The following is a 26,305-nucleotide window of genomic DNA, read 5'->3' on the forward strand; positions in this document are numbered from 1 at the left end:
GCACTTAATCTTGCAACCACATTTTGTTTTTTACTCCTCCATGTAACTAGATTTCCTCCAACAAAGGTGCGGTACCCGGAAGTGGACTTCCTGTCCCCAACAGAACCAGCCCAATCTGCATCAGTATATGCTTCAACTTCAATTTTATTGTGTTTTCTGAACAGAATTCCTTTCCCCGGGCAAGTCTTCAAATATCTGAGAATCCTTTCCACAGCTCTCATGTAAGGGATTTTAGGAGAGTGCATGAACTAACTAACTACATGTACAGCATAAGCAATATCTGGGCGAGTGAGAGACAGATAAATCAACTTCCCCACCAGCTTTTGGTATCTCTCTTTATCAATGTAGTCCTCTCCTACCGATTCCTGTAGACCATGGTTCTGCTCTATTGGAGTATCTACTGGCCTACACCCCATCATACCTGTCTCTTCTAGAAGATTAAGGACATATTTCCGCTGACATATATAGATGCCATCTTTTGACCTAGCCACTTCAATCCCAAGGAAGTATCTCAGCTGACCCAGGTCTTTGATCTCAAATTCAGCAGCCAAGAACTCCTTTAGTCTTTTTATCTCTTCCTGATCATCCCCTGTAATCACCATATCATCAACATAGACAATAAGTGTTGTAAGTTTTAAATTTTTCTTCCTTATGAACAAGGTATGATCTGCCCCACTTTGAGTGTAACGCCCTTTCTTCATGGCCCCACAAAGCTTCTCAAACCAAGCTCGAAGAGACAGCTTAAGACCATAAAATGCTTTTCTCAGTCTACACACCTTCCTGCCAAACTCATAACCTGGTGGAGGATCCATGAATACCTCTTCATGTAGGTCGCCATTTAGGAAAGCATTCTTCACATCCAACTGATGCAGCTCCCATGAGAAGTTTGCAGCTAATGACAATAGAACTCGGATTGTATTGAATTTTGCTACTGGAGCAAAGGTTTTTTTGTAGTCAATCCCTTCTTTTTGAGTAAACCCTTTTGCTACAAGTCTGGCCTTGTACCTTTCAATGGACCCGTCCTCCCTATGCTTTACAGTGAACACCCACTTGCATCCAACAGTGCTTTTCCCTTCTGGTAGATCCACTAATTCCCAAGTCCTTGCTTTCATTAAGGCTTTCATTTCATCGTTCATAGCTTCTTTCCATCTTGGGTCAGACACTGCCTCTGAATACCTAGTAGGGGCATGCACAGAAGAAAGAGAAAACACAAAGGAACAATAACGAGGAGACAAATGTGAGTAAGACACAAAATCAACAATGGGGTGTCGGATAGTACAAGAACGGGTAGGCTTACGAAGGGCAATAGGGAGATCCAAATCAGAGGGAAGAGTGATAAGATTACCTAGAGTTGCTGAGACAGGTTGATCCAAGTCCAATTGGTTGTTGTCATGAGTTAGAGGGCCCTTTTTCCTTCTGTTGTAGGTGATTCTTATATCGTTTTGTTGCCTACTGGAGTCTTCAGTAACATCTGCAACATCACGAGTGGTAGCTAGTACAATGGGAGCCTCACTAGATTCACCCGGGATACTACAACTAGGAGGATTAGGAGGAGAAGATGGAAGGTCCGAGGCAGAAAGAGGCACAAAAAGGAGGGAACAGAAGAATCCTCTTCCATCCCGCTAGTCTCCCCCTAAAGAGAATTCTGGGAAGAGTGAAAATAGGATTGAGACTCAAAAAACACCACATCCATTGTGACATATTTTTTCTTGGTGACTGGATCATAACACTTGTAACCCTTCTGTGTAGGAGAGTACCCCAAAAAGATTCCTTTGGTAGCCTTAGGATCCAGCTTGGTCTTCTTTGGATCCTTTACATGTATAAAACATACACAACCAAAGACCCTCTGTGGAAGAGAAAAGTCTGGGAGATGAGGACGAAGGACAGAGAAAGGAGTTTTCATACCCAATACCTTGGATGGCATTCGATTTATCAGATATGGTGCAGAAAGGACTGCTTGAGACCGGTAGTGTTTGGGAACCTTGTGCTGAAATAGTAAGGCTCGAGCAGTCTCCAATAGGTGTCTATTCTTGCGCTCAGCAACCCCATTCTGTTGGGGGGTACTAGCACAAGATGACTAATGTATCACTCTAGCATCCTCCATAAACAGGTTCAAGGATCTTTCAAAATATTCAGCAGCATTGTCTGACCTGAATTCCTTAATTTTCTTGGCAAATTGTGTTTCAATCATTTTGTAAAATGCCATGGTTACCCGTGGCACTTCATCGCGTCCTTTTAACAAGTAGATCCATGTGCATCGAGAGTAGTGATCAATAAAACTGATAAAATACTGAAAACCATCAACAGAAACAAGGGGTGAAGGGCCCCAAACATCAGAGTGGACTAAATCAAAGGGAGCTTGAATTTCATTACTAGAAATTGGATAAACAGTTCTACATTGTTTTGACAGCTGACATACTTCACAAACTAAATTTTGACTTGAAACACCCTTGAATAATTCTAGGAACAACACTTCTAATGATGAAAAAGGTAAATGACCTAGCTAGCATGCCACAGATGTAACCTAGCTATTGACTCCACATTGGACTGACTACTAGTAGCAGATGTTTGTAAGGCCGAACTGATGTCTGCATCAAGGTAGTAGAGACCTCCATACTCATGACCGCTCCCAATCATTCTCTTCGTCAATCTATCTTGGAAGACACAATGAGTAGGAAAAAAAGTTATGCTACAATTCAAATTATTGGTAAGCTTTGAAACAGATAAGAGATTTGAAGAAAGATTGGGAACGTGCAGAACAGATTTGAGTGAGAGGTCCTTGCTTAGGTCAACCACCCCTTTCCCATAGATGGTAGAGAGAGAACCATCAGCAACCCTCAACTTATCTTGGCTAGACAATAAATGATAGGAAGAAAATAGAGAAGGCATATGTGTCATGTGGTCAGTTGCACCGGAATCAATAATCCAAGAAGCAAGATCAATAGAACTAGTTGCACTAAAAGCAAAGACAATACCTGATCTGGCAAGGGAGGTGGAGGCAAGAGAATTGGTCCTTAGACGGGCTAGAGCCCGGCTAAGTACCTCTACCTCATCAGCAATGAAACCGAAGGACCCGGGTCCGGAGGAATTAGCAATCTGTCCCATGGGAGAAGAAGTAACTGTGGATGAGTGTTTTGAGCTATCATCACTGTGACTAGCAACCAAATTCTCACTTGCAGCTTGACCCTTCTGATGCTTCTTATCTTTCCTCAAAGCAGCAGGTTTTAGATGCGGATAGAGAACCCAACAAGTCTCTTTCACATGCCTTTCTCCTCCACAGTGGGTGCACTTCAGATGCCTCTTGTCCGAGTACTTATTCTTGTCCGAGTACTTATTCCCCTTTTGGTTTGTAGAAATTAGGGCCGAATGTTCGACAGGCTGTTCAGCTGGCTTACTTTGAGTATCAACTTGCATCTCTTTTCTTCTAACCTCTTCATTCCTCATAAGGTAATAAGCATGATGTAAATCTGGCATTTCATCCCTTCCCAGAATTTGGAACCTTATGTTCTCATATATCAGATCTAAACCAGCCAAAAATTTAAATGCTCTGCCCTCCTCAATTTGTTTGTCATGCCTTTCCTTGTCTTTGGCATTCTCCCAATCAAGAATAAGGTGATGATCTAGCTCTTCCCAAAGTCCTTCTAAGGTAGCAGTGGTTGCAATAGTCATATCCCCTTGCCTCAAGGCAGCAATGTCTTGATTCAGTCTATAAATTCTGGCATTGTTTTTTCTCTGCCCATAAATTTTAGACACTTTCTCCCAGATCTTGGCAGCAATGGAGAAATGTTGAACAGTCCTAGCTACTCTTGGAGTCATTGAAGCAAGTAGCCAGGACATAATAGTAGCATTCTCCTTACGCCAAACTGCATATTCCACACTACCCACTTCAGGTTCCTTCTTCGGCCCGTCCAAATAACCAGTGAGTTCCCGGGATGTGATGAAGAGCATGGCTGAAACAGACCATTCTCTGAAGTTGTACTCATCCAACAACACATTAGTGATCTGCAGGCTGTGCAGATTTGGATTCTCCAAATTAGGAGAAGAGAAGAAGAAGAAGAGAAAATTTTGAGAATGGCGGCAATAATCTCTTAGCCGACCCTACTCTATTATAAATGTGTATTACATAATGTTACATGAGTTGACTAGACTGCCCCTAATTAGTGATGGGACACCTAGACAAATAAAACACTAAATAAGATTAGGCCCAATAACTAATGACTTAAGACCCAACAAAGATAAACATACATATTAAGACAGACGAACCAACACACCCCACCCCACCCCCCAAAGAAAAAGAAAAAAAAGGAAAGAACTACCTGAAACCACTCACACAAAAACCTAGACACAATAGCAGTGGTGTGACATGCTTCCCTTGGAAAGGGGTTCATACAAGACCTTAAAGGAATTTCAAACAAATATTGCTTTAATATCGTCAGGTATTCTACAAACATATTAAAGCAATATGTTTGTAGTTGTCTGGTATTCTCAATTTTAGATCATAAGCCAGTACTACTAAAGGAGTTTGTGGAGAACAAATGGAATAAGGAAATTGCAATTTCTAAGGGGAGACTTGAAGGCTTGGAGCAAAATTGGTGTTTGGGAAGGGGTGATAAAAATTTGGTGATGGAAGACCTTTGGGTAGGGGAATCTCCTTTAAAAGACCAGTTCCCTAACCTTTTTGCCCTCTCTAACCTTACGGGTGTACCTGTATCTTTTTTGGGAACTTCCTCTCCCACGGGCCTCAACTGGGACATGGGTTTTAGAAGAGCTTTAAGGGAGAGTGTGTGCCTCTATGGTTAACCTTCTTAGTATCCCAGAGACTTCTTTTTTGACCATCTAACGGAAGATTATAGAATCTAGGTTCCCTCACCAGATGGACTCTTGTTCTTCGTTTTTCAAGTCGTTATCATTACCTGCTTCACAAGGAGTGGACTTCCCGGTGAAAGAAGTGTGGTCTAAGCTTATCCCACCTAAGGTTCAAGTTTTCTACTGGAAATCTTTCCTTGGAAAGGTTAATACTTGTGATGTGCTGCAGAAAAGAAGGCCTTTTTTGCTGCCTCTCTCCTCATAGGTGCTTGTTGCATAGGAAAAGTGGAGAAACCCTACCCCACTTATTAATCTCTTATTCCTTCATTACTCTTATCTTGGAATTTTTCTGTGATCTTTTTTTTTTCTGATAGGTAACAGAAATTATTTCATTATAAAAACAGAAATGTACAGGAGATAATACAACCAGGGAGTGAGTACCCCTTAAAGCATGTGTAACAATTGAGTCCTATACAATCAGTCCCCACCAAACCCTTACCCTCATGATCAGATTAATATTTTCTCCTTAAAACAGTTGAGTCCAAAATACCTGCTCCCTTGCAACCCCTTGCCTTGCTAGAGAGTTTGCCATCCCATTAGCCGCCCTTGGAACCCATTGAAAGAATACTGTCACTCCTCCCATGTGCCATCTGATTTTCTTTACCAAGTCTCGGTAGATTCAGGCTGCCTTCTTGTCATTCTTTAGCCAGCTTACTACTACTTGGAAATCTCCTCCTATTAGAAGTTGTAGAGAAGATGGGCCGAATGGCCCATAGGTTGTTTATTCTTTCTTGTTATTTATGTTTCTTTTCTGTAATGGGCCTTATTCTGGGCCCATCCTGTCAATATTAAGTTTTTTGTAAATTCTTGCCCAACTAAAGGCCTCCTTGTAATTATTCAAATATATCTAATAAAACAGTGTTAGGGGGCTGAGAGAGAGTGAGTTCGAAAATCCTCTTCTCAGACCCTCAATGCCGAACCCTCAACTCTCTTCTCTTCAGTTTTCTTCATGGTATCAGAGCATACCTGAACTTCAATATCCTAGGGCTGGAAGCTTGACTCGTGTTGCCTGATTCTTGGAGGTCATTGGAAGTGCCCAAGACTCGAATCTCTTGGAGAAGTGGTTCGGTGGCCAGGAAGAATCAGAGAAAAGAAAAAGGGGAAGAGGAACAGTTCGGTTCTGTTGAAGCTCGAAACTGTAAGTTGTACTCAGATTTCTGGGTTCAGTTTTCTTCTGGTTCGAAACTGTAAGTTGTACTCAGACTTCTGGGTTCAGTTTCTTCTGGTTTGAAACTGTTAAGTTGTACTCAGATTTCTGGGTTCAGTTTCTTCTGGTTTGAAACTGTTAAGTTGTACTCAGATTTCTGGGTTCAGTTTCTTCTGGTTGTTCTGTATTGCTTTCGAATGTGTTTGGACTGTTGAACTGCCCGAAAAACTTTGGTTGTTCTGTACTACCTTCAGCTGCCATTGAATCTGATTTAACCCAAAAATTTCTGGGCTGTTTTTCACTCTTTATTGAACTGTCAAACTACCGAAACATCCTTGTAACAAGGTTATGGATTGTTGCTTATACCTGGCTGTTTTAGGGGGGCTGTACGAACAATTCTTGAGGCCTTTTCTCCTTTTGACAGTGGGGTTGTCTCTATTGCCCACACTGTGTTTGTAAAAAGGATACTTCGGCTGAGTGCCAAGTGGGATTTACTTTGAAGTCCAGATTTGAAAAGGGTACTTCGGCTGAGTGCCTAGAAGTTTCTGTTTACTTCTTGAAGGCTGAACTCAGTGTATTGCCTTCTAGTGGTCGGTTGAACTCTATTATTGCTTGTCCTTATTCAGTATACTTGTAGAAGTCATCTGAAATCATATTTGGAGTGTTTACATGATGTACTCCTCAGAGTTTGAAAACAAAAGTGGTGCTGAATATGGACTGGTTCAGGGGACTCCAAGTGATTCCTTATTGACTGTGACCACAGTTAAACTAGATGGAACTAATTATCTAGCATGGTCACAATCAGTAAAGATTCATGTATGTAGTAGAGGAAAGTGGGGGTTCATTTCCAGGAGTAAGAAGGCTCCCCCAGAAGATGATCCATCCTACGAGAAGTGGATGCAAGAAAATTACACTGTCATTGGGTGGCTTGTGAACTCAATGCAACCACAAATCAGTCAACACTACCTATGGATGAATTCAGCAAAAGAAATTTGGGACAGTGTTGCAGAAACCTATTCCCAAAAACTCAATGTGGCCCGGGCATATAAATTGAGAAGTGATGTAAAGAATTTAAGGCAAGGAGAGAAACCTCTTGATGTATATTTCTCAACCCTGAAATCCCTATGGCAAGAGATTGACCTAATAGAAGTTGTAACTTGGGACACCACCAATGATGCAGAGACCTACAGAAAATTGGTTGAAAGGAACAGGGTTTTTGAGTTCTTAACTGGACTAAACCCGGAATATGATATCACAAAACAGAATATTCTTTCCAAGGAGTGTGTCTCGTTGTCACAAGCTTATGCATTGGTGAGTAGTGAAGAGAGCAGAAGAGTTGTCCAGGTTCAAGGGGCTGATATTAATTATCACTTTGCCAATATGAGGATTAAACCTAAAGGGAATACTGGAACTTCTAGTGGCACAAGGAAAGAAAGAAGTTATATGTGAGTACTGCAAGAAGCCGAAGCACACCAAAGACAAGTGCTGGAAGTTACATCCTAACCTTGTTCCCATTCGGTTTCAGAAAAAACATGATAGTAAAAGATCAGGAAGTGCAAATGTAGCTGTCGGGCCAGATAGTGAAGAGATGTCTGCTTCTACACAGTTGGCAGCCATGAGAGCAGAATATGAAAAATTTGGAAAGATGATCAGTCAGCTGAGTGATGTGACCTCTCCTTCCAACCCTTCAGGAAATTCTACTACTTCAGCATTTGCTCATTCAGGTATAAGGGCTTCTGCCAATCATGCTACCTCTTCAGGTAATCTCAAGATCCCTTGGATAATTGACTCAGGTGCTTCTGACCATATGACCAATCTGTCTACCTTGTTTGTTTCATATGACTTACTTCCTAGACGTGATAAAATCACTTTAGCTGATGGTTCACTTGCCCCTATCTTTGGTAAGGGGACCATCAAGGCTACGGATTCCTTGTACCTACCTTCTGCCCTTCATGTACCTAAACTAAATACAAATCTGTTGTCTGTTAGTAGTTTAACCAAATCACTAAACTGTTGTGTAACCTTTTTTCCTTCCTACTGTGTTTTTCAGGATCTGGAGTCTCAGAAGGTGATTGGGAGTGGCCATGAGGCGAACGGAGTATACCTGCTTGATACTCCGGGACAATGCACTGATCATCTTGGGAATGTTGCTCTCGGATCTGTCTCTTCAGAGTCTGTTAGTCAGATTATGTTGTGTCATTGTCGTTTTGGTCATCTGTCTTTTTCTGCCTTGAGTCATCTATTCCCTGAACTGTTTAAGGGAATTAGTTTGTTCAGTCTTCATTGTGAGTCTTGTGAATTGTCAAAGCATTGTAGAAACAATTATCCTTTGAGCAATAAAAGATCTTTTGTTCCTTTTAATATTGTGCATTCTGATGTGTGGGGGCCTTACCACTTACCCTCCATGGGTGGCTACAAATATTTTATCCTGTTTATTGATGACTTTTCACGGTTCACTTGGATATTTCTGATGAAATCCCGTGATGAAGTTCCAAGACTTGTAAAACAATTCCATGAATTTGTTCTAACCCAATTTGATACAAGGATTAAAATCTTCAGATCAGACAATGCAAAAGAATACTTTGAGAAAAACCTATCCTGCTATCTTTCTGACATGGGGGTTATTCATCAAAGCTCATGTGTTAGGACCCCAGAACAGAATGGGGTTGCTGAGAGGAAAAACAGGCATATTGTTGATGTTGCAAGAAGTATCTTATTTGCCTCACATGTTCCTACTAGGTTTTGGGGTGATGTTCTTCTTAATGCTACCTACCTTATAAACCGCATGCCATCTAGGGTTTTGGGGTTTAAGTCTCCCTTCACTCTTCTTCATCCGGACAAGGACCTTTTTCCGGTTCCTATTCGTGTCTTTGGTTGCACCAGTTACGTACATGTTCCAAGTGTCCAAAGGCATAAATTTGAACCCAAAGCTCAAAAATGCATATTCCTTGGTTATTCCCCCACACAGAAGGGTTATTGTTGTTTTGATCCAAAGTTTGGCAATCGGTATGTCTCAATGGATGTCACCTTTGATGAGCTTTCCCCTTTTTATGGTTCCTCTCCAAAAGGACATTGTCCATAGGGGGAGGATTTGACACAGGTGTTTGCTCTTCCTCTTCCTATCCCTGTTGAGTCTCTTGATGTGTCTGCCTCTCCTTCAAATGTATCAAGGGCAGATCATTCGTTCCATTCTCCTTGTCCCAGTACTCTACCTCCTCGTCCTATCCTCAATCCCAAGGCATATCAAAGGCAAAGATCCAGAAATGTGCAGGTTGTTTCTCCTACAACACATGAGCCTCATACACTTCCAGTCACAGAAGAGACAACAGGTACTGTTTCAGCACCTTTGGATTCATCCTTCCCTGACCTTGATATTCCCATTGCTGTTAGAAAAGGAAAACGGAAGTGCACTACACACTGCATTTCCAAGCACCTTTCTTACAGTTTGCTCTCACCTTCATACTTTGCCTATCTCTCTTTTGTTGCTTCTCATCCTATTCCCAGGTCTGTGTCAGAAGCTCTTAAGATTCCAGAATGGAGGGATGCTATGAGATCTGAAATCGATGCCCTACACAAGAATGACACATGGGAAGTGGTGGATTTGCCTGAAGGGAAGGATCCTGTTGGTTGAAAGTGGGTCTTTACTATCAAATACAGAGCTGATGGCACCATTGAAAGGTACAAGGCTAGGCTGGTTGCAAAAGGCTATACACAGACATATGGGATTGATTATTTAGAGACTTTTGCACCTGTTGCCAAGATGACATCTGTGAGGGTTCTTCTATCTTTAGCTGCTCACTTTGACTGGCCCCTTTATCAATTGGATGTGAAGAATGCATTTCGGAATGGTGAATTACATGAGGAGGTTTACATGTCTCTTCCTCCAGGGATGTATGGAACTAATATGAAAGGGAAGGTATGCAGGCTGAAGAAACCTCTTTATGGACTAAAACAGTCCCCTAGAGCATGGTTTGAGAGATTTAGAACAGCACTTGTTAACTTTGGTTATGTGCAGACACAGTCCGATCATACTCTTTTTGTGAAGAGGAATGGACCTCTGGCAGTATACCTCATTGTGTATGTAGATGATATTGTAGTGACTGGTAATGATGCCTCAGGAATTCATGATCTAAAATCTTTTCTCCATACAAAGTTTGAGATTAAAAATTTGGGGGAATTGAGAAACTTTCTTGGCATAGAAGTGGCTCGATCCATGGATGGGATTCTTATCTCCCAAAGGAAGTATGTCCTTGACTTGCTCTCTGAAACTGGAAAGATGGGTGCTAGACCAGTTGCTACTCCTATTGATATGAGTCATAAACTCTCAGCCTCAGAAGGGACATTGTTAGAAGACAAAGGAATCCTTCAGAGACTTCTTGGGAAACTTTTGTACCTATGCATGACTCGGCCAGATATTGCATATGCAGTCAGTTGCATTAGCCAATTCATGCATGCTCCCCGAGACACTCATATGGCAGCTGCAGAGAGAATCCTATGTTATTTGAAGGGCTCCCCAGGAAAGGGTATTCTGTTTGCCAAGCATGGTCATATGAAACTTGAAGCCTACACTGATGCTGACTGAGCCGGGAACATTGATGACAGAAGATCTACCTCTGGGTATTGCAGCTTGGTAGCTGGTAATGTTGTTTCTTGGAGAAGCAAGAAACAATCGGTTGTTGCTCGGTCTTCTACTGAAGCAGAATACAGGGCCATGGCACATGGGGTTTCTGAATTATTATGGCTAAAATCTTTGATGGAAGAACTTGGAGTTGAATATGACAAGCCAATGATGTTGTACTGTTATAATCAGGCTGCCATCAACATTGCTCACAACCCAGTGCAACATGACAGAACCAAGCATATTGAAGTTGATCGACACTTCATTAGGGAAAGGGTCTCTTCGGGTGAAGTGTGTCTTCCTTTCATCACATCTGAAGGACAGTTGGCAGATTTTCTCACCAAAGGCATTCCCAAGGAGAAACTTCAACATGATACCAGCAAGCTTGGCATGATTGACATCTATGCTCAGCTTGGGGGGGAGTGTAGAGAAGATGGGCCGAATGGCCCATAGGTTGTTTATTCTTTCTTGTTATTTATGTTTCTTTTCTATAATGGGCCTTATTCTGGGCCCATCCTGTCAATATTAAGTTTTTTGTAAATTCTTGCCCAACTAAGGGCCTCCTTGTAATTATTCAAATATATCTAATAAAACAGTGTTAGGGGGCTGAGAGAGAGTGAGTTCGAAAATCCTCTTCTCAGACCCTCGTTGCCGAACCCTCAACTCTCTTCTCTTCAGTTTTCTTCAAAAGCCTTCTGAAATTTATTTTTTCTGCTAGTTGGACCCCAAGCAGTACAGCGGGCAGTTCAGCCTTGGTTGAATCTCCTTGGGCAATAGGGCCCAAAAATAGAGCTAAGATAGTCCCCTCTTTATCCCTGAAAACCCCTCCTATGCCTGAAGGACCTGGGTTACCAAAGCAGCTCCCATTAAAATCGAGTTTTATGAAGCTTTCTAGTGGTGGCTCCCAGACCTGAACTGTTCTATTCTTTCTTGTAGAGGAATAGGCCACTTCCCTCCAATTCCTTTTGATGTCATCAAAGGAAAATAGAGAGAACACTTCCAGGGACTTAACCCAATGGATCACCCTTAGATGAATATAGTCTAAGATTTCCTCCAGATTTCTCTCCTCATCTTTGAAGAGTCTTGCATTTCTTTCTTCCCAAACTGTCCAAACAATAGCATCCCTAGTGCATCTCCATAAAATTCTGCCTCTTTTCCCTGGCCACCTAAAGAAATCATCTGCAAACAAACTAGTTAAGCTTGTAGATTGAGTCCACCTGCACCCAAATACATCAAAGAGCCACTCCCAGATGGAGGTTACAAGCAGACAGGAAATCAGAATGTGATAGGCAGTCTCACCATTAGCCTTACAGAGTGTGCACCAGTTAGGGGATAGACAAACCTATTTCCTTCTCTTTTAAAGCATATCTAGAGTGTTGATTTTACCATGACGGACCTCCCAACAAAAAAGCCTCTACTTTTAAAGCAACTGGTTTGCACCAAACCTCACTTGCTGGAAAGGAAGACCCTAAAGACGCTTGATCAATCGGAGAACGGAAGAAGGAAGCACAAGAGAAGGAGCCTTTAGGGTCTGGAATCCAAATTCTTTCATCTGGAAATAAAGGGGGCACTGCAACTGAGTCAAGAATAAGCAGAAAAACAGAGACTGATCACATTCAGCCTCTCTTAGACCACTTCTAAAACCCAAATTCCAAGACACTCCCTCCGCAATTGAGTTTTAGGAAAAAATTGGCTCGTTTTTAAATAAAGACGGTGAATAAGGGAGGGGAAAGCATCTTTAAGAGTCAAGTCACCCACCCAAAGGTCCTCCCAAAACCGAATTTTAGACCTTGAATGGGAATCGTACCTGAATTGCTCGAGGAAACATGGAAGAATTGCATGAATTGCTTTAATACTTTCCAAGGGGAGGAAAGAGTAACTTTGTTTGAAACTCCAGCACCCCAGCCGCTTTGCAACAGTCCATGAAGGCTAGCAATTACCTTGTGCCACAATTTCTCACTCTCCAATGGGAATCTCCACAACCATTTACCTAAAAAATAATACAATAGGAAGGTGATAAGACATCACCTAAAGAGGAAATAAACCCAAGAGCCCAACAAAGCTCTCAAAGATCCCATACTAAAACCTATAAAACCAAATGGAAAAAACTTACAACTTTTCTCAAAAAATCTCGAGCACAAGCCAATAAAACAAAACAAGAGATCCCTATAAGAGCAAAAACATCCAAACCCACCCCTAAGTAGAAACTTAAACCCTCCTTGCTCCACAACCTAAGCCTCAATCTTCCACCACAAATTCATCCTTCTGGCCTAAAACATCTCCGTCCAAACACTTGTCGCCATCCCAATTAGTTTTTTTGTTCATCTTCTCTTCCCTTTTCCTTCTTTCAAACTCCTCAAAGGCCCTTCTAGTAAACTCCTCACTACCCCCAAAAAATAAACCCAGGCTCTTTCCAATTGTGACCTCTCTAACTCACCAGGTTTTGAAGAGTCCCACTCCCTGTCTTGTCGTCAATGCCACCGTTATTTTGCATTGTTGCACTCTTACCAGCAGCAAATCATCAGCACTCACTTTGTCCTTCTATTGCTCCTTTCCTACATGAGAGGATACAGGCTGGCATTGCACCATTGTCTCCCTGCTATCAGTGCCAGATGACCTACTGCCTCTAAATCTTTTCCTCTCATAAACCCATTTGAAGTTTTTCATGGGGCCTACCCCTGCTAGACCAAGTTTTAGCCTGGAGAATACCTTTGTCACATGCACTACATTAAGATTTTTTGAACTACGAGGTTTCTTGTTGATCGCCTCACTTATCTGGTTCTTTTTCTTTTCATCAAGCTTGCCCCTACGACCCAGATCAACCTCCAATCTTCCTGTCGTCACCTCCTTGGATTTAAAACCATCCTCATCATGGCTCCCCTCCAGACTCTTCGCACCTTCTGCATCACCAACTTCCCCTTTTCCTTTATCCACAACCATTTACCTAGCAGTGTTTGATTCTTACAAATCACATTCCCCACCCCTAGCCCACCTTTTTCCTTGCTCCTACACACTACTTCCCACTTTATCAGATGATCGCTCTTTTCCTCTCCAGGTTCCCAAAGAAAGTCCTTCGTCATCTTTTCCAACCAGATGGCTACTTTTTTGGGGATTTTAAAGACAGAGAGGTAGTACACCGGAAGGTTTGCTAGGGTGGACTTAATAAAAGTTAATCTACCACCTAAGGAGATGTAGTTCCACTTCCATGCAGCTAATCGTTTTTCAAACCTTTCTACCACAGGTGTCCAAAAGTTCACTCCTTGGATTTCCTCCCAAAGGCAAACCTAGTTACTTCAATGGCCATTCACTAGTATGACAATTGGTTGCAGGTGGATCCCTCCCCAAGAGGTGGCCAACATTTTCAGGCCTAACTTCCTTAGGCAATCAAAGAAAAGAGGAAGGTTGATGTGGAGAGCTACGAAGGCTGCAATTATTTGGGTGGTTTAGGAGGAAAGGAATAACAGAATTTTTAATGGAAGAAGTAAAACTGTGGAGGAGGTTATTGAGACAATAAAAGTAAAGGTAGCATTCTAGATTAAAAACATTGAGTTCTTTCAAAGTTTCACAATGACGGATATTCTAAGGGCTTGGAAGAAGACATCACAATCCTCTAGAGACAAAGACTGAATAAAAATGGAATGGAAACCCCCACAAGGTAGTAAAAGTTAGAATTTTGATGGAAGCTCTTTGTATTGGTGGGGCAATTAGAAATTTGGAGGGTAGACTGCTGGCCCTTTTCTCCGGGCCAATTGGTGTGGCTAACTCCATAAAAGCTGAACTATTGGCTTTACAACAAGGTCTCAGATTAGCTAAGCAATTGGGCCTCAAACAAGTGGAAGTGGAAGGGGGCTCAAAAGTAATCATCTCTTGGACAAGAAGTAAAAGACATATTCCATGGACTCTCAAGAATGCTTTCACGGAAATAGAAATGACTGCAAGAGAGCTGGATGCTGAATTCAAATGGGTTAGGAGTGCAAATGGGCTAGCAGACTCCCTTGCTAAACAAAGGACATCAATTGTTATGGGCATCTTTTTAACATGGTGTTCGTTTTAGGGCTGATGTTATGGTCATTAAATTAAACTTGTAATGTTTTTCACATACTTTTTGTTGTCAGCCTGTTAGTAAAGTATCAGTGCTGTTAGGGTGTTCTTTTCTTAAGGTTTTTTTATGTTCTTTTAATAGTATGGGCTGTCAGGGTCAATTCTGTAATTACAGCTCTTAGTTTTTACCAGCAATGTATAAATAGAGATTGGGGCATCGCAAGCCCAAGTTTTTTTGGCATCCAAAAGACTTTCTCCCTTTCTTCTCTCTTCTCTTCTTCTTCCTTCCACTATTCGATCAGTTTTTGAATGAAAACATGGAATCAGAGCTGATCGTGGGGCACTAAGAGCACTCAGATCTGCAGTTTCCTTCCAGAATTCTATTTCTTTTGGACTGTGGAGTAGAGAACCCTATTTCTTTTGGACTGTGGAGTAGAGAACCCTCTGGTCGTAACAACAAAGAGAACAGGTGTAACAACCCGATGGAGTAAAGGTTACATAGTTGATATGGTTTCTGCGTACTTGTGTGCACAAGTTGTGTAACTCCTGATGCTTTTTTTTAAGAATAAAAAGAAATTCATTAAATTGAAAAACGCAGTACACCTCAAAATGCTGGTTGTCTAGATGACAAACCAACTACTTAACAGAATTACACAGAAAAAGAATCAAAATTACATGGATTGAATTCCAAAGTGTTCCAGAAATTCTCTAACAGATCTGCCTTGTGCACTTGGTCAAACTCTGGAAGACTTAGGCCCCAAGCTGAAGTCATATTGCGCACTCCTGCTATCAGATATTCAATGTTTTTGACTTGTCTTCAAATACCCTTCTGTTCCTTTCTTTCCAAATGGCCCAACACACTGCAAATGGAATACAACTCCATAAGATTTTGGTTTTCTTGCTTCCTCTGATTTTAGGCCACAAGGAAAAAATCTCTGCTGATGTCGAGGGATGAAAAGCAGCCACTCCAAAGTCCAAACAGATGAGAGAAAAACTTCCACATAAAGTTTTCCACATTGCATGAGAAGAATAAATTGAGAACTGTTTCCTCTGCTTGGCTGCACATATAGCAACAATTTGCAAGCTGCAAGCCTCTGGATTTCAGATGATCGCAAGTTAAGATACTATCATGTGCCACCAGCCAGGCAAATGCCTCTACCCTTGGGGGAACAGGATTGCCCCCCAAGCATAGGTGTATCCAGATTATTTTTCATTTCCACATGGTGTTAGGTGGACTGTATGTGGACTAAATCCTTGTGAAACCTAAAACCCTACTGTTGTGGAGCTGTAATTGGTAAGTTTCAGCAGTCCAAATTGTTTTCTGGACTGAAACCCTAGTGTTGTGGAGCTGTAGTTGGTAAGTTTCAGCAGTCTGAATTGCTTTCTGGATGGTTAAATCAGTGTTGTTACTTTCTTTAAGACCGTGGGTGTTAAAAGAGTGGTATCTTTATGGCTTCCAAAGATTCTACTTCTTCTGGGGTCACCACATCACGGGGAACAGCCAGTGTAGGGACTGTTAACATGATGTTTCCTATATCAATTAGTCCCTTGAATGGCCAGAACTATCTGGAGTGGTCTAAGGGGGTGAAACTCTATGTAACTGTAAGAGGCATATGCCTTGATCCAGTCCAAAGAAAGTAGACAAAGTGTGATGGTTTCAACTGAGGGGGAGCAGCTGATAGCTTTGGCTGCAAGTGGTAATGTGATAAAGGAGAGTGAGTTTAAGAAGAATGATGATAAGGATAAGTTGTGGTGTACCCACTGCTGATGCTCTAGACCTACGTGTGAGACTTGTTAGAATCTCGTAGGAAAGCTGAAGTGGGCAGGAAAAAAAACAAAAGGGCCAAAAATAGTATAGTACAGCTAATGTGGCAACTCGAGATACTAAGCATGGTGGTATGTCTACTGGTACTACTCAAAATCATCAAACTTGTTCTGACCCCAAGGAAGATATCATCAATTCCATTCGTGATCATCTAGAGTCTTATGATAAGGCTTTACGTCAGATGGACAACACTACTACTGGTACTCCCTCCACTACATTTGCGTCTACATCAAGTAATGCTGCCTCGGCCTTCCATGTTTCTACCGCCACTAATTCCCCTTGGATCATTGACTCTAGGACCTCCAACCACATGACCGGTAGGCCAAATCTTTTCTAGTCTTACAACCTTTTGTTCAGGAGAGATAATGTGAGGCTTGCAGATGGATCTTTCTCCTCCATTGTAGGCTAAGGATCAATATCTCTTGCCCATGGCCTTAACCTTAATAATGTATTGCATGTACATAAACTTCCTATCAATTTACTTTCCATTAGTAGTATCACAAACTCCTTAAACCATAGTGTAACCTTTTTCCTAGTTCATGTGTTTTTCAAGATCTAACTTTTGGGAGGACGATTGGTAGAGGAAGCTTAGTAGATAGTCTCTACACTCTTGACAACAAGGTTGGTTTCTCAATGTCAACTTTGAAGTCACATAACCAGTTGAGTCAATCAAATAAGAGTCAAGTATTTTTGTGGCATAATCGGTTGGGTCATGTGTCCTTTGAAATACTAAAGTCTTTGTTTCTTTTTTTGTTTAAGTCATGTTTAGTGTTAGATTTCCAGTGTTAAACGTGTCAGTTGAGCAAACAATGTAGAACAACTTTTTATTCAAGTAATAAAAGATCGAATTTTCCTTTTCATATTGTGTATTCCGATGTCTGCGGACCTACCACTATTACTTCAAAGGGTGGTTATAAGTACTTTATCACTCTGATTGATGACTTCTCTTGCTATACATGGGTATTTCCCATGCATACTAGAGACAAAGTTCCAAAAATTATAAGGGACTTCCAAAGGATGGTGTTCACGCAATTTCATGTTGAGATTCAGATATTTCAATCAGATAATGCAAAAGAATGTTTCCATGGTAATCTAAATGAATTTTTTGCTTCCCATGGATCATTCCATCGGAATTCACGTGCAAGAACTCCGCAACAAAACGGTGTTGTAGAAAGAAAGAACCAACACCTTCTTGAAGTAGCACAAGGGAAGATGTTACATATGAATGTACCTAAATGGTTTTAGATGGATGTTGTACTTTCTATCGCACGTCATCAATTGTATGCCCTCCAAAGTTTAACTATAAGGCCCCTCATCATTTGTTGTTCCCTCAGTCCCCCTTATTTTCCATTCCTACGAGTGTTCGGATGTCATGCCTTTTTGTATGATTTGTCTCCTTCCCGTGGTAAGTTGGACCCTCGGTCTATTCCATGTATCTTCCTTGGGTACCCCTCTTCTCAAAAGAGTTATTGGTGTTTTGGTCCCATTGGTTATAAGTACTTTGTCTCTATGGATGTTTCCTTTTTTGAGTCTGAACCATTCTACCCTACTTCTCCTCAAGGGTATAGTAGTATGGAGGAGAAGCACATTCGTCAGGTATGTCTTCCTTCTATACTGGATCCTGCTCCTTTTTGTGCCTTCCTACATAAGCGTCATAGAGATCAGCAATGTTCTCAAGATTGCGCACAAAGGCCATACCATTCTTCTTCCCTATTTTCTTTTGTTGGTAATATATTTTTCATTTTACCTTTAAGAAAAAAGATACATAGATGCTACATCAATTAACAAATTGAAGCATTTAGGAGACACATGAATCTCAAAATACATAAAGATAGAAATGAGTATATTTATTGAATCTAGGAGCAACCCTGATGACCACTAGCACCAGTAAGAAAAAATTATTAATGCAAGTAAGGTCCAAATGAGCTAGAAGCATACCAAAAGGGACATTTAGGGGAAAATCCAGTTAATAGTTGTTGGTTTTATTCTAGTAGCAGAGAGCTTGTAGAAATTTTCATTTAGAAAGTAAGATTGGGTATGTAGGGTTGAGAAGGATATGGTTTGAAGATCCATAAGGTGAGGCTGCTCAACAAAGCTTTATTGGGAAAGTGGTTGGGAGGTTTGGGATTGAGAGTCTTTGTGGAGAAGGGTAATTGCCTTTTTTTTTATCAATAACACTTTCATTAACTCATCAAAAGAAGATTTACAATAGGAAGACAAACACGCTTATCTTCCAAGAGCAACAAAGAACCTCAAGAAAAGAAAAAAAGAAAGAAAACACACTATAGTTACAGCTTAGCCCAAAAAAGTGAATCCCTTTCTGCCCCTTGTTTAGCTAAACCGTCAACTAGGGAATTAGTCGATCTTTTAACCCAAAGTATCTTAACTTCCATCTCCCGCACCAGCCACTTGAATTTCCTCCTCTCATTATTGTACTTCCATAAGCCATTGTGATCTTTAATCAACCACCCTATCACCACCTTTGAATCCCCTTCAATTAAGAGTTTCCTGATGTTCAACTCCTTAGCTTTCTGTACTCCTTCCATAACTGCAAAGATCTCAGCTCTAAGGGAGTCACCCACTCCAATTGGGCCTGAGAACATAGCAGAAATGACCCCATTTTCATCCCTAAAAACACCCCCAATCCCCGATTGTCCCGGATTTCCCCTGCTACACCCATCAAAGTTTAGTTTCACGAATCCACTAGGTGGAGGGGTCCAAGCCACACTCGTTACTGACTTAGTCTGTGTGCAATTTGCAATTTCACCCCACTTCCTCAACATGTCATCCACAATGTAATCTGTGAAAAGCTCCAAAGATTTCAGCCACTGTACCGCCCTAATATGAATGATAGCCCTCAGATCTGCTACTCCTCTCTGAGCTTCTGAGAATATCCTGGAGTTTCTTTCTTCCCAAAGTGTCCAACATACTGCAGCCCTTAGTCCTCTCCACATTGTCCTTCCCCTTTTTATCCGCCACCTGAAAAGAGAAGGGGAAAAAAGGCCTTGCAAGTCTGATGGGGTATTCCAACTACATCCAAATAAGGACAAAGCCCATTCCCAAATTGACCTCGCAAAATGGCAAGACACCAGTAGGTGAAAACCAGTCTCCCCATCCGCTTTACAAAGAACACACCACTGAGGTGACAAACAAGTATTGGGTCTCTTCTTTTGGAGTAGATCACCAGTGTTGATTCTTTCCAGATAGGCTTCCCAACAAAAACTACCAACCCTAGGAGGTATTGCTCTGCACCAAACCTCATCAACAGGAAAAGGAGGGAAGGTAAGACTGGTGGACTGACTTAAGACTTTGAAGAAAGAAGCACAAGAAAAAATGTCGTTGGGAGAAGGTGTCCAAATTCTAGAATCCGCCCTAGTGGAGTCTAAGACAACGTTATCAAGAATTGCAATAAGGCTCAAAATATTGTCAAAGTCTGAGTCCCTCAAATCCCTTCTTAGACCCAAGTTCCACCCAATCCCAGAAGTGGAAGAGGACAGGGTGGTAAAAGACGAGATTGGCTCATTTTTCAGATCAGAAAGAGCAAACAAAGAAGGAAACTGATCCTTTAGAGGGGCACTCCCCACCCAGGTTTGTTCCCAGAATTTTATGAAGTTACCGGAATTCAAATCATACCTGATATTAGGGGAGAAAACTGGTAGCAGGTCATGAATGGCTTTCCAAGGAGAATGATTGTGGTCCTAGCTCCGGTTCCAGCGTCCCATCCACTATGCTCCAGCCCATGAATACTTGCCACAATTCTAGCCCATAGCTTCTCCTTCTCCAAGGGGAATCTCCACAACCACTTTCCCAACAGAGTCATATTCCTTCTCCTAATATTCCCAAGCCCCAAACCACCACATGTCTTACTCCTACAAACTATCTCCCAGCTAACTCTATGATCCCGCTTTTCCTCCCTCGGTTCCCACAGGAAATCTCTCATTAACTTCTCCAATATGGTGTTGTTAACATTGGGTGGAGATCAACAGAGGTGTCATCTTCTTATGGTGTGAACCTTTGGAAAGGATTAGAGGATTATAAGACCATTAATGGTTTGGATTTCTAGAACCTACCTAGGCCAGATGTTTGGTAATCCTATTAGAGAGGTAATATCTCTGGAATCTAGTCTGAAATCCTCATTCTTTTTTCTTTTTTGAAGAATAAAGAGAAATTTTCATTAAAATAAAAAAAAAGGCATAAGTACAACATAGGGTGATAAGATATCACCACAAGAATGTTAGCAGCCCCAATAAACTCCCAAAGGCCTAAGAAAACCACTGCTTACACCCAAGGAAAACCCAATCAGAACCTAGAGAAAGAACAGAACAAGCCCTCTACAAGATCCAACAAAACTAGGACCACCAGACCACCACAGAACCAAAGCTGTGAGCCTTTCTAAAGCCCACATCAGTCTTCATCTGTAAGCTCATCCTCTTGAATTGAATAATCCTCATCCCAAGCCTTGCTCCCTCGTGTAAAAGCTTTCTTTTTCTCTTTCTCTTCCTATATTGTTCTTTCAAATTTCTCAAAGGCCCTCCTGGCAAATTCCTCACCACCCCAAAAAAACAGACCCAAGATTTTCCCAACATCACCTTTCTATCAACTAATTTCTGGATAGCCACATCACTTGAGTCTTCTCCATCAACGACAGTATCCTGTGGCAGCTTGATTCCACTAGATTCAGAATCAACACCACCCACCTTGTTTTCCTGTTGATTCTTCAAAGTAGGGGGAGGTTGTGACTGAACTTGCAATGCCACCCCCTCTGACCAGTTTCAGGAGTCCCATTACCTCTTACTCTCTTCCTTCTATATACCCATTTGTATTTTTTGTGTAGGTCCTGCCCCTGCCAAGCCAATTTTTAGTCTTGAAAATATCTTTGTCACATGAACTATGTTGAGAGATCTCATATTACGTGGTTTCTTGCTTATTAACCCATTACTCTGATCCTCCTCATTCTCTTCCAGATTACTCCTTCGGCCCAAATCAACACCCAGCCTTCCAATCTTGGCCTCCTCGAAATACAGGCTATCTTCTGCGTTTTTTCATCCTGATCTCCAGTAGACTCAACAACATCCGATACATCCTTTCCTTCAACCTTGCCTTCAATTTCTGGCTCAGCACCAGCACTAGAGATCCTATCCAAACCCGTCTCTTCCTCCCCTTCTGGCTTCTCTGTTACAACAGAGACTGAACTCTCCAAACACAATGAAACTTGAGTTTCAGAATGATAACTAGTCCCCTAGGATTGGAATATTCCCCAATCCTATCAGGCCCACCACTGATCTGAGATAATGAGAGTCGTTGAGAGTCGCCCCTGAACCACCAATGATCATCTTCTTGCCATTTTTGTCAAACTTCACGATCACCCAGATCCACCTCTTTTCATTTCTTTTTCTAGCCTCAGCCAAGACCTTCCTTGCTCCTTCATTTCTTTTTAGCTTTGGTTTGAAAGGTCCTAACAACTTTCTCTAATCAACTTTCCTTTTCCTACAATGAAAGTCCATCCTGCCGATACATTCATGTGAGATCCCTGCTCTTCAGTATCCATAGGAGCACTTGCATCACAAACCTTGGCAACGGCCTCAAGCTTTTGTAGAGAATCTTCTTTAATTGTGGGCTCAGAGCCATCAGAAATCCTACCTAGTGAAGACTTCCTGGATCTCAATTGCAGATGCGTCTTGTTCTTCCTGAAACAAAGCCTTTCTATTTTTCTTTCACCAGGTTCCTCCCTATGAGAAGAAGATGGACTATAAAGTTGGTCTACTGAAGCACCACTACTTAAGCTGGTCACTTGCATTGTAGAGAGACTTTCTGGGCCCGTCTCCAACCCCTTTAACTCAACCCTCACAGGCCCAGGGGTTCTTTTACCCAATTGAGTCCTGGCCTTGGGCCCACCGCTCTTATAACCCGAGCCTAAATTGATACTACCCAGCCCACTTCAAGACTCAAGTCTAAATTTTGCTAGATCCTTGTTCAAAATTTGCCTTTTCAAAATCCTTTTCGAACATTCCTTCCTGACTTTTCAAGTTCCGGCACCTCAGACCTATCGAAGAGCTCATTAATGAAGTTGTTCCCCATTTGGTCAATGCTTCCGCATGCTGACTGTCACATGCCAGCCCTTCTTCACGTGAGGAGGTGAGCATAACTTCTTCCTGCTCCACTCCTTTCGAGGTCTGCAGATTTTGATTCGCTGCTTTTGGGTATAGAGTTTCAGCACTCACGATGTGTAGTTGTTGTTTGTCACGTAGCACTAGGTCCCCCACCCCTTCGTCTTCCTCCCTGCAAGTATCCTTCCACAGCGCAGCTTCAATGGAAGTTGCTAGCCAAACACTGTATTAAGTACCATCAGCCAGAAACTCAATTTTTCTTGGGATATCGTCTGGTTTTACAATGTTCAGAAACACTGCCACAGAACGTAAATCCATTCCGAAGATTCCTCCTAAGCAACCATTGCAAACTAACACAATTGATTCAAATACTTTCTGCTTCCAAAGATGAAACAGCAAGCCAATAATGATATGCATTCATCCACTTCTCTATCCAGCAAAGGCCTTCTGAACTATGGGCACTAAATTAACTGTTCACCCCTCCTTTCATAATACTGGCAATAACCTATACAGCCTTGAACATAGATCACTCAATTTACCTGCCTCACACCAATCATCCTCCCAAAACCTGATTCTTGCTCCATCTCCTACTGAGAAACTTGTTAAGCATCTGAATTCTTGGTTGAATTTCATGATCCCCTTCCACACACTCAGCCCATATGAAGACCTTAGCTCCCTATTCCCACCCCATACTTACCCACCACCACTCTTCTCCATAAAGATTTTTTTGGGTAGTAAATAAAAAAGGAAATTTATTAAGAGAAGAAAAAAGTACATTATAGGTGAAAAGATATCACCCACTAAGAATGACAAAGCACCCAAGAGAAAAATCCAAAATCCCAAACCCAGAAACAAAAAAAGAAACTTTGACCTTGAAGCTGCAGAAAATTAACCCATAAACTTGCTTCCGAAGTAGAGAACCCTCGGTTAACCAATGCCAAGATGCCCACCCAACAGAAAATCTCCCTAATCAGAAAACCAAAAACTGACACCAATCATATCAAGGGCTTTCAGCATTCAGCGGGTACTGTAGCTCTAACTCCTGAAGTGCTCTTCTAGTATATTCTTCCCCTGCTAAAACCAATAAGCTCACCATTTTACTCACTTGAACACCAGTTTCCACCACCATTTCCACATCCACTGTTTGCTCAATTTTTCAAACTCTATCCAATTCCACTCCTTCCTCTTGCTCTTCCACTTCATCAACTTCTTCTAAAGCATCCTCTTCCCCTGACAACACCCCTTCTTTTGCTAAAACCTCTTCTGTGAACCCTGCTAATTTATCTCCCTTATCACCACCAACTGGAAAACAGCTCAATAGATTCTCAACAATAGTGTCTCTGATCAAACAAGTTTTGTCTTTCAATCTTTTCCTTCTATACACTCTCTTGAATTTGCTGCTTGAGCCTGCACTAATGAGTTCATCTTTCAGCCTGAAGACTTTGGTAATGTGAATTAGATGCCCAGTATTGGTGTTCTTCGTCTTCTTAGAAACTACTGATGATTTCAAGAAGCATGCTGTTTCAATAACCAAGTTTCCTTGTTCCCTGTGTCTTCCTACCAAGATCTCTTCCTAATTTTCCCACAAGACTTCTGAGAAAACTATCTTCTTTTTCCTCAGAACTCTTACCAGCCTGAGTACTTACAACATCTCCCTCAAGGGTTTTGGAACTTTGCACTGAGACCCCAGAAACATCCGAAAAAGAAGCTGCCTCAAGCTCCCGCGAGCAAGCTTCACCCCTAAACACTTAGTTTTCTGACACTATCTCTTCCTCAAACATAGACAAGGGAAGACCAGACTACCTCTTCGCTGCAGTCGAACCACGAATTCTCTTGCCCCATCACTTCTGAATCTGTGAGAAAACTCTGGTCTTTCCCACCACTAACATCCACAAGCTCCAGCTCAGCAGAGGAAGACAAATTCTCCATCGCTTTGGTATCTTGAAGAGATCCATCCTTCAAAGGGGAACTTTCCTGTCCAAGATTCATACTAATTGCATTATGTTCTTGGTTGAACTTTGTTACCACCCATTCCCAAATCTCATCAGCCTTCCTATTTTTTGAAACATTGCCTTTGGAGTTCTTCCTAGTGATCGATGTTCTACTGCCAATTGAATTCCTGGACCTCAAACGTAGGGCCATCTTACCTTTCCCAAACTGAATTTTCTCTTTTTTCTTTCCGTTGGGCCTCTCACGAGAAGACAAAGATAGACCATATAATGGATCTATCAAGCAAGAGGGTTTAATCTGGTCACGTGATTTGTAGAAAGGATATCTGGTTCAGTCTCTAATCCCTTCGGTCCATATCTTACCGGTGCAGTACTTTATCCATATAAGTCCAAGCTTTGGGCCCACCCCCTTCGACTTCCTTTTTTCAACAACTGACACTTGACCACCCGCCAATGGATTTGAATTTAAGATCTCCACATAAGAGGGATTTGGCACTGTTGGATGAAACTCAAAATTATTCAAATAATTAGCCTTAAAAGGAACAGCCCAATGGTACATTTGGATCCATCTTTTCATTTCCAAAAGTATTTTCTTCTGTCCCAAGCCTTTCTTGCTCCAGCCAAAGATTTCCATGTAGTACTCCACTTTCCAGGTCAGCTCCTTATTCTTCCTCCTCCGTTCCTATTAACCAGAGTGACACTTCGACAGCCAAAACCAACCACCCTTCTCCTTCAGCCTGCACCCCCACTTTCCCAAGTGAAACTTCTTTCCCCCACACACCCCTTCCCTTAAGAAATCCCTCTGAACTTTTTCAATTTTTTCAGCCACCTTTGTCTGTATCTCTAGTAATGACATGTAATAAGTTGGTAAGCTTGAGAGGACACTTGACTAATGTTATTCTCCCCCCCCCAATGATAAGTATTTTGCTTTCCACCCATCCAACCTCTTCTCAACGCTCTCCATAATTGGCCTTCATAAAACACCTGGGTTTGAAGATCCCCCAGTCAGCATCCCTAAGTAGGTGAAAAGAAGTTCCCCAAGCAGTTGGGATTTCATCAGATTGAAGCAGGAGACTCAAGGTCAGTAATAGGATGGATGCAGGAAGGAAGCTTGGGGTTATGAATACATAGACAAGCTATGAGAGAAATCTGGTCGCTAACAAGGAAATAGATGTAAAATTTAATTGGGTTAGAAGGTCAGCCAATAGTTTGGCTGATGGTTTAGCTAAACAAGGACCAACTAGGACTGATTTCTTTTCGGTAGCGGGCAGCCTAGTAATAAGAGATTACTTTCTGGGTTACAGCACTCTCTTTGGGTGCCTGTTCAAAAAACTTGCATTAACCTCTTATTAATTTAATGAAAATTACCATTTCTGATCAAAAAAGTAGTTTCCATAAATTCCCACAAATCAACTTCACTCCCACATGGACAGAAGTTTAGACTGAAACTGAAGTTTAAAACCATTCAAGCATTACTCTCCCGAGACTTCATTCATAAAACTACTAAGAACTTTAGCAGGAATTTTCTCAAGGAAGAACTAGAAAAAAAAAATGATGCTATAATAAGGTAACAGATATAGCCAGTTGACCAAGTTAAAAACAGCTATGTTTGAGTGCTGTATAGTCAATTAAAAAGAATATCCTACAGTATATAATTTTCATTTTTTTATCAGCCAGAAATTTAGAATTATATTAAAGTATGAAGCTGGTTAGTACAATAAAAGGGTATATCCACCCAAAATAACAATCCAG

The 26,305-nt window shown here is 41.5% G+C and overlaps 1 protein-coding gene across 1 annotated transcript in view; it reads right to left on the minus strand.

The window, feature by feature from the left end:
* FC2 (ferrochelatase 2) overlaps positions 1 to 26,305 on the minus strand; it is a 102,290-nt gene that overhangs the window by 49,675 nt on the left and 26,310 nt on the right. The gene's annotated exons all lie outside the window — the stretch shown is intronic.

The sequence above is a fragment of the Nelumbo nucifera genome, chromosome 7, assembly GCF_055504915.1.
Source record: "Nelumbo nucifera cultivar China Antique chromosome 7, China Antique-T2T, whole genome shotgun sequence".
Taxonomy (NCBI): Eukaryota; Viridiplantae; Streptophyta; class Magnoliopsida; order Proteales; family Nelumbonaceae; genus Nelumbo; species Nelumbo nucifera.